Genomic DNA, 8,430 nt, shown 5'->3' with positions numbered 1-8,430 from the left:
CCTTGAAACAACCACAGGAGGTGATCTCCTTACAAGCTTTTGGAATTGGTGGAAGAGATAGTAGCTGTGGCACTAACTGATCATCCACATTTGGATGGCCATGATAAGTATGTGTTGTGTTCGGGCCGCTCCTTGGCTCAGTTCTGGGTAGCTAGATGCTATCTCTGGCTGTCTCAATCTCAGCTCCAGCAGGCAGACAGAGAGCGTCTTTTGAGAGTGTCGGTGGAGCCTGGGTCCATGTTCGGCCCACAGGCAACCACCCTGTTGCAGCAGGCGCGTTACAGCCGCCGCTGTGCAGAAGAGGTGTCAGGGTCTCTTGGTAGGCATGCCAGGGGTGCTAGGCGCTCTAGGGCATTCACGCCTCAGCCAACACCTACCTTGGGGCATCCGTCTTGGGGGCCGACTGATGTCAGGCAGCGGCTTCAGGCATCCCAGGGGTGTGGTAGCCGCCCACAAGCTGGCCGGGGGGGGGGGGGCCAGCGTGCTAGTGGCCGTGGCCCCTCCAGGTGCCCTTGTCATTCCTGACAATCTCCGGACCAGGCAGCCTCGCCTCTGATCTCGATGCAGGAAGGCTTGGCTGGCCTTAGGAGCGGATCCATGGGTGCTCTCCACCATGACCCATGGGTACCACCTGCAGTTCAGGACCAGACCCCATGGTTACCTTGGTGAGCAGTGCCATGCATGCTCAGTCAGACCTTATGTGCAGAGCTGTCCACCCTCCTGGTTAAGAGGGCGATAAGGGAAGTCAGGTGTTCAGACCCCCAAGCAGGGTTCTTCTCCCGTTATTTTCTTGTACCCAAGCGCACAGGGGACCTTCGTCCTGTTTTAGACCTCAGGGGTCTCAACGTGCACCTCCGGTCCCTGAGGTGCAGATTCATCACAGTTCTGAGAGTGTGGCAGGCCATCAATGCAGGGGACTGGTTTGCTACATCGACCTGCAGGATGCTTAATTTCAGATACCCATCTGGCCGGGGCATTGGCGGTTCCTGAGGTTTGTGTTTGAGGGTCGGTCTTCAAGTTCCAAGTCCTCCCATTTGGAATCTCTCTGGCCCCCCGAACCTTCACCAGGTGCATGGATGCAGTTCTTGCACCCATGAGGCAGCGGGGGCTCAGGATATTAAACTATCTAGACGACTGGCTCATCTGTGCAACCTCAGAAGTGCAATGCCAACTACACGTGGCCTTGCTGTTAAAGCACATTCAGGACTTGGGCTTGCGCCTCAATCCCAAGAAAAGCAGGCTCCAGCCTTCCCAGGTCACCACCTTCCTGGGCATGGTCCTGGACTCCAGGAGGGCATCCGTAACTCTCTCACCGGCGAGACAGCAGTCTTTCGCCACATGTCTCAGTCGCTTCACGTTGCACGCCCAGGTGGAGTGGAAACTCTGCCTTCGCCTCTTAGGCCTTATGGTGCAGGTAGTCCCCCTTGCCCTCTTTCAGATGCGCCCAGTGAATGCGGACCGGTGATTCGTCGCCAGGTCATATTTACAGACGCATCCCCAGTAGGCTGGGGCGCCGTTCTCAATGGTCAGGGCATCAATGGTCTCTGGACAGAACCTTGGCTATCCCAGCACATCAATGTCCTGGAGCTGAGGGCCGCTCTCCTTGCCCTCCCGCATTTTCTACCGTGGCTAAGAGGCCAACATGTGATGGTGAAGACCGACAGCACGGTGATTGCGGCCTACATCAACAGACAGGGGGTCTTGGGGTCTCCAGGTCTTTGCAGCCTGGCGACAGACCTGTGGCTCTGGGCTCATCCCCTGTTCAGCTCTTTCAGAGCAGTTCATGTGCCGGGGGCCTTGAATGCTGCGGGCGACATCTTGTCAAGAGGGGGCCCACATCCCGGAGAGTGGAGGCTCTAGTTAGCTTCTTCCTATTCACACAGTCTAACTGGCTAACGTGTTTTTAGTTTCTTATAATATATTAATTATTCAGTTAGCCTATACATAATCCTCACATAACAATCTTCACATGCTATTACATGGTCCTAAACAAATTGTTATGATATTATGTTATAGTTTACCTGTTACTGCTGAGCATCATGTGAGGGGAATGACATAATTCACAAGCGCCTCCTCAGTGTATAGGTAGAGGGTGTGGCCTCATTCAGGGTTACATATGGGTATTTGTGTGTGTAGTGGTAAGGGTAGGGGTGGGATGGGAAAACATGTCATCATAGCACACTGGACATCAAAACAATAGGCTCAGGTAAAATATTTCATTAGTAGGCAAATCTAGTAGTAACAGTTCGGCATTTAGCTTAAGAATTTCAAGCATTTTCTTCAAATACTAAATAAATAGTTAAAATACAGATAAATAATATCAATAGATAGTTAAAATATGGTAATCAACCTTGCTTCTAAACATGTTTCAAGTAAATTCTTCAGAAAGCCATCAACCTGTTTCATGGTCCTCTTTTTTTGTGAATTATTCATTATCCGAGACAACAATTTTAACCATGTACATTAATTTCAAGCATTTTCTTTAGTCTTGATCTTGAATCGGAGCATGGCATTGAATTCCCTATATGTGAAAACCTATAAAAGCACATTACATTCAGGTTTTTACCTTGTACAGTCCAAAAGATAAGTGATTAATTAGATTTTGACCTGGCGGCGGCGGCCATATTGGATTTCTCCATTTTGAGGCATTATGGGACATTTTTGAGCCTGGCATACAGGAGATTTGAATTCAGCACCCTTCAAAACCCCTAAAAATGTTGTATGCTAAAAATTAACATGATTTGCCTTCGGGACTTTAAATAAGCACATTTTCCAAAATCCTGCCTAGTCTATCTGTTGAACTCCTCGACAAGTAGGCTACTCATCACATATGTGTCACACGAAAGAGCCTTTTCTCAGCTTTTAAACGGTGCTAGCTAGGCACTATTTGCTGTGATAAACAGTTAACGAGAAAAATAAGAGATGTAATAAATATTCTCTGCGCCCATCTCCACATCCATTCGTCTTGGTGGAATACACACTCTTCACGCAACACATGACAAACCATATATCAGAATAAACAGCAGACCTTACCGAACACAAAGGTGTAATGCATTCCCGTGTATAGTTAGCTGTTCCAGAGTAATCCGGTTTTGAAATAAATTGTAGCAAAATTCAACATGGTCTTTCGGCTTTAAACATTTCTTAAAACTAAACTGTGCTTACATCGCCTAGATATCTGTAAATATTAGAATCAGAGAATATACATGCAGCTCACGGTTAAGAGTTTGTCAATGTAGCCTTAATGATTTCTTTTCACAAAATGCTAAGCATGCATGTATTTAAGTTTCTTAAAACTGAGCTGTGCTTAAATGGGTCAATGCATGATTCCATAACAGACCAAATAGAAAATAAATGTTAAATATAGCCTACATATCTGTACATATTAAAATCAGATTATGTAGGCTACACAGTATAGTTAGTTGGACAGTAGCACATTTTAATTATTTTATATATCTATAGTGGCTGGTGAAAGAGTTGAGTGGCTTTTTTTCGGGGGGGGCAGTGGGTAGTGGAGGAAACTCCGCCCCAGTAAGGCAGCCGGGCCTGACAGACTGTGTCCAAGGCTGCTTAGGATCTGTGCTGCTGAACTGGGGGAGCCACTGAAGCACATCTTCAACCTGAGTCTCCATCTTGGAAGACATCATGTCTCATCCCCGTCCCCAAGAAGCCACACCCAAGTGAGCTCAATGACTACAGGCTGGTCGCTCTAATATCACTTGTGATGAAGACCATGGAGCGACTGGTTTAGGAGATACTTAGACTCCAGCTAACCCATAGACCCGCTACAGTTTGCATACCAGGTGAAAGTGGGCGTGAACGATGTCTCCTACACAGGACACATTGGGCGTGGGCGACATCTCCTACACAGGACACATTATCACCTGGACAAGGGGGAAAGTGTTGTGAGAATCATGTTCTTTGACTTCTCCAGTGCTTTTAAAAGTATATTTTTTGGGCTTTTTATGCCTTTAATGCGACAGGATAGTGGCGAGTGACAGGAGGTGGGTGGGAGAGAGAGTCGGGGTGGGATCCGGAGGGGACCACAGGGCGGGAATCGAACCCGGGTCGCCGGTGTACGGTTCAGGTGCCCCAGGCAGTTGCGCCACGGCTGGGGCCTTCTCCAGTGCTTTTAACACCATCCAACCCCTCAGACTGGGTGACAAGCTCTTGCAGATGGGTGTGGATGCTCACCTGGATTACAGACTATCTGACAAGTTTCTGTGAAAATGCTGCCAATCATGTAATTCTTTTTACCTCTTGTAGTGGAATCTTTATATACTTTATGTGTGTGTGTGTGTATGTGTGTGTCCGTGTCTGGAGTGCAGGTGTGAGGTGTGGGCTGTAGCTCCATGGTCTTCTTCACCTGCTGTCTCTGAATAGCTCGTCCTCCCCATCTAATGCCATTCTGTCTGAGAGCTCGCTGAACTCTTTATAGACAATCCAGTCATTTCCTACACCAGTGGACACACAAAACAGCAAACATCACTATCCAAGCTCACCTAACTGTCATCAAGATGACATCCATGGCAGGTAAGCTGGCTCCTCTCAGGGAGAGAGATCAGGGTATTGGCACCAATCACCATCACACAGTGAAGTTCAACCAACAGGACTCCAAGGCCCTGAACCTCCAGTGTCTTGATGGTAGGCCTTCTCTTTGATAATGACTCCCTGCTGAGACCATGTCGCTTGGATACATCAGGCCGTATTCCCCCAAGACCCGTGAGGTTGTTTGTAAAAGACCAACAGTAAGGATCCTAAGTATGCAGTTGCTTTTATATATATGGTGTTTATGTCTAGTGTTCAGATAATGGTAATTATCATTATTGGATTATGGTCATGTGTGCATAGATACTCTTGTACAGATGTCTAAAAACACTGACACTGAAATAATTGTGCACATACACTGGCATACAATATAAACATGTTTAAACTTAAATGTGTACATTCTTAAAACAAATGTATTAGAAACAACACAAACTGCGTTGTCCCTATCTGGACATAAAGATGTGTTAAAAAAAAAAAACAACACAAGTTGTGTTGTCCCTATCTGGACATAGAGATGTGTTAAAAACTTCTAACTCAGATTGGACACTTGTTCACTAAATACACACTCACTTAATAAGTGGTGTGCAAAGGTCTGTTTGAATGGGCACCATTCTTCCCCTTATTCAGTATAATCAACGTCCTTATTCCCAACACTTGGCGGCCATCTTGGTATACTAATATAATTCAGTATCTAAATTAGAATATCAGATCAAAGAGTAGGCTAAAACAAGGCGGTTCAATTACTGGATAGCTGTAGGGTGGAGAGAGGCAGCTATGAGTGACAGCTGAAAGGCTAAAAGAGACTCCAGCCAAAGGTCATTTATATCTATGGAATAATGGCAGCCAAGGTACTCTGTTATGGAATTACTGTAAGATTGCTTGATAGGACTAGGTGTTAATCCCTGAAGATTCAGAAGCCTACTACACTTGTCTTGAGTGGGTTGGAGATGTCCTCTTGGGTAGGGTTGGATTTGGTGGTGAAGTTCCCACCAATATGACACTCCTTGGGTGTTTCGGTCATTTATCACAAGACACTCTCAGAGAAAGACAAAGCAAAGGCAGAGGACTTCACATGGCAAAGGGGAATGGAGTACCCTCTGCCTGTAGAGTAAATAGAGACAAGGGGAATTGTTTGATTACATCTGACAGCACGCAGGGCCTCCATCTGTATTGATTCAGCTGGGCGTCGACTGGATAACCACCAATGTCAGCACAATTCATTTGCTTTACTGGGTTGAGTTTTACCTGTGAAACAGACAACAATACACTGTATACATTAAAACAAAATCCAACAAGGGCATGGTGGCAGTTAGTAAATGAAACGCTTTGATGTTAATGCATGGGACATACAATATCATTTAAGTGTCCTTCACATGTAACTGTCCCGTCATCTTGTCATATACTGTACAAGTCATTTTTACAATTTCCCAATAGGTACCATAACCAGGAGCAAAAGCATGTAATTTATCTCTCTGCTACACTTGAATAGTTAATTTAATGGTGGCGCTACAAGAATAGGTATCATCCAAGTGTCCCTTGGTAAGAATAGCTTTCTCAGCCTGACTCTTTCTTGAATCTCGGGGAAAGTTTGGGAGAGAGAATTCAGTCAACCTCATCCTCAGTGGGACAGTTTTCATGCTGGCGGCTGTTTGCATGCCCAGGGGTGGAGTCCCTTCAGAATGACACATCTCCAGGGAGACATATCTCCGTGATCTCCAAGGCAACTAACTATTATCATCCAAAATGTTCTCAGGACTTGCACACACTCTGAGGGCTTGTAAATAGTCATAAATAACAAAGCTGCTCATTTTTTTTAACCAAATGTTTTGCAACAAAAGCCTCTGCAAAGGTCTGGAGAGAGCAGCAGACCTCCACCAAGGTCAAATGCTGTATCTGGCAACATAGTGAAAAGAAAACTAAATTATTCAAGCTGCCCTGTGGGTTGAAGGTATGAAATTCAATTGGTTCTTCTTTGCCGTATGTAACACTTTTCCACTGGCATTGGACTGGTAGTTTTTTTTGTAATTTTTTCATAGACATTCCTTTGTGCGATTAACTGACACATTCAAGCACTAGGTGCTGTATAGTTTGCTTTTGTTTTGCTATAGGAACTTGATATCCTAAATGTGGTAGGTGTAGCATGATGTAGCCAGTTAGCTATGCTCGGGGCAGGAACACAATAGGAGACGGGTACCAGTGCTGTGTCTTAGCCCCTCGCCTCTATGCACTTCTCAGGCTTACTTGATTTCCCTCAGGGCTGTCCTCTTTCTTTCACCTCTATGGACATGGACACACACACACACACACACACAAAATCAGCAGTAAATCAGCAATTCCTAAAGAGACCTGCAGAGGGCATGCTGTGGTATACCTGTGTGCAACTCTTAACTGCACACATAAAACCCATTACCTAAAAAATAAATATAAGGTTTCTTCACAGTAATCTTACTGCCTAGTTTATGTATTAGTTAGACCTTTGTTCTCTTTTGCTCATTCAGAACATTTCTTTTGTAAACATTAAAGAATGGTGTTAGACTACATACTTTGTACAACCACAGGTTGATCATGAAGGGTATTTGCATGTGCATGAATGCGTGTTGACCCAAGTACAAACAAAACAAGCAGCATAAGCATTTTCTTCTTATCTTGTCTTTACAGGATTGTCAGCACTGTTTGTTTTTGTTTTGTGTTCTCTGAACATAGTTGTTTCCTAAAGTAAGTGTGTTGTATAGATAGATAGATAGATAGATAGATAGAAGCCTATCCTTTTTTTAATATTTCCACATTTGCTAGTCTAATCTGCAGAGCGAAGAAAATAACAGAAATATACACCAGCTGTATCATAACTTATTTGCATCATTTTTTTGGTCTATAGTCTCTACAATAAAGAATGAGCAAATATACATTGAATGTTAAATGGACTGCATCTATATAGCGCTTTTCCACTCCTCCAAGCACTCAAACGCTTTACAACATCATGCCTCACATTCACCCATTCACATTGTATCGAAGGCGGAGGCTGCCATGCAAGGCACTAACCTACTCATTGGGAGCACTGGGGTTAAGTTGGGCTCGAGCCTGCAACCTTCCGGTTGTTGGATGACTCCTCTACCCTGTTAATAATATGTTCTTGTTGTTTACAATGTATGAAGAAATCCAGATGAGTCAATGTTATGACAAATTATGAGAGATGTGTCCACCTCCTCTGGATGAAGATTCAGAAATACTATGATGACATATAAGCACCCCCTATTACTGTATTACACAGAGAAACCCTCCAGTTATCATAGTACACGTTGGGGTTTCATGCTGTAGGATACTGGTTCTCAAAGTGTGGGGTGGGCCCCACTAATGGGGAATAGAGACATGACAGGTGGGGCACGATGAACAGGAGGAAATTAGTTTTTTGTGCCTTTCTTTAATAATGCCTTTCTTTTTTGACAAGGAAGATCATACATTCAAAACAAAATAGCCACACACAAACATAAGAGTCATAAACAGACTGACATATGAGAACAAGACGTGAAATGTAACGTGGAACCAAAATGCAAAAAAAAAAAAATGTTTTACCATTATGTTACCATTTCGCCAGGATGATGGGGTCAGGTGGGGCTTGAAAATTCCCCACCTCCAAAGTGGGGAATAACAGAAAAGGTTTGAGAATCTCTGCTGTGGGCAGTGGTGTAGTCTAGCTTGCTGTAGGTATATTGCTCAGCCTGTAGTGCTTAAGACAAGAGCACGGACAAGTGGACAAGGACAGATGTCTGTAACATCCTCAAAATCTGTCAAAACACAAATGTATGTTGATATATCGATATCTTTAGATATTTCAAGTGGCTACAGTATGTGGGCATCTTGAGGCTTTTTATGTGTGTATAATGC

This window comes from Alosa sapidissima, chromosome 16, assembly GCF_018492685.1.
Source record: "Alosa sapidissima isolate fAloSap1 chromosome 16, fAloSap1.pri, whole genome shotgun sequence".
NCBI classification, from domain to species: Eukaryota; Metazoa; Chordata; class Actinopteri; order Clupeiformes; family Clupeidae; genus Alosa; species Alosa sapidissima.
Note: the sequence above shows the minus strand (reverse complement) of the source record.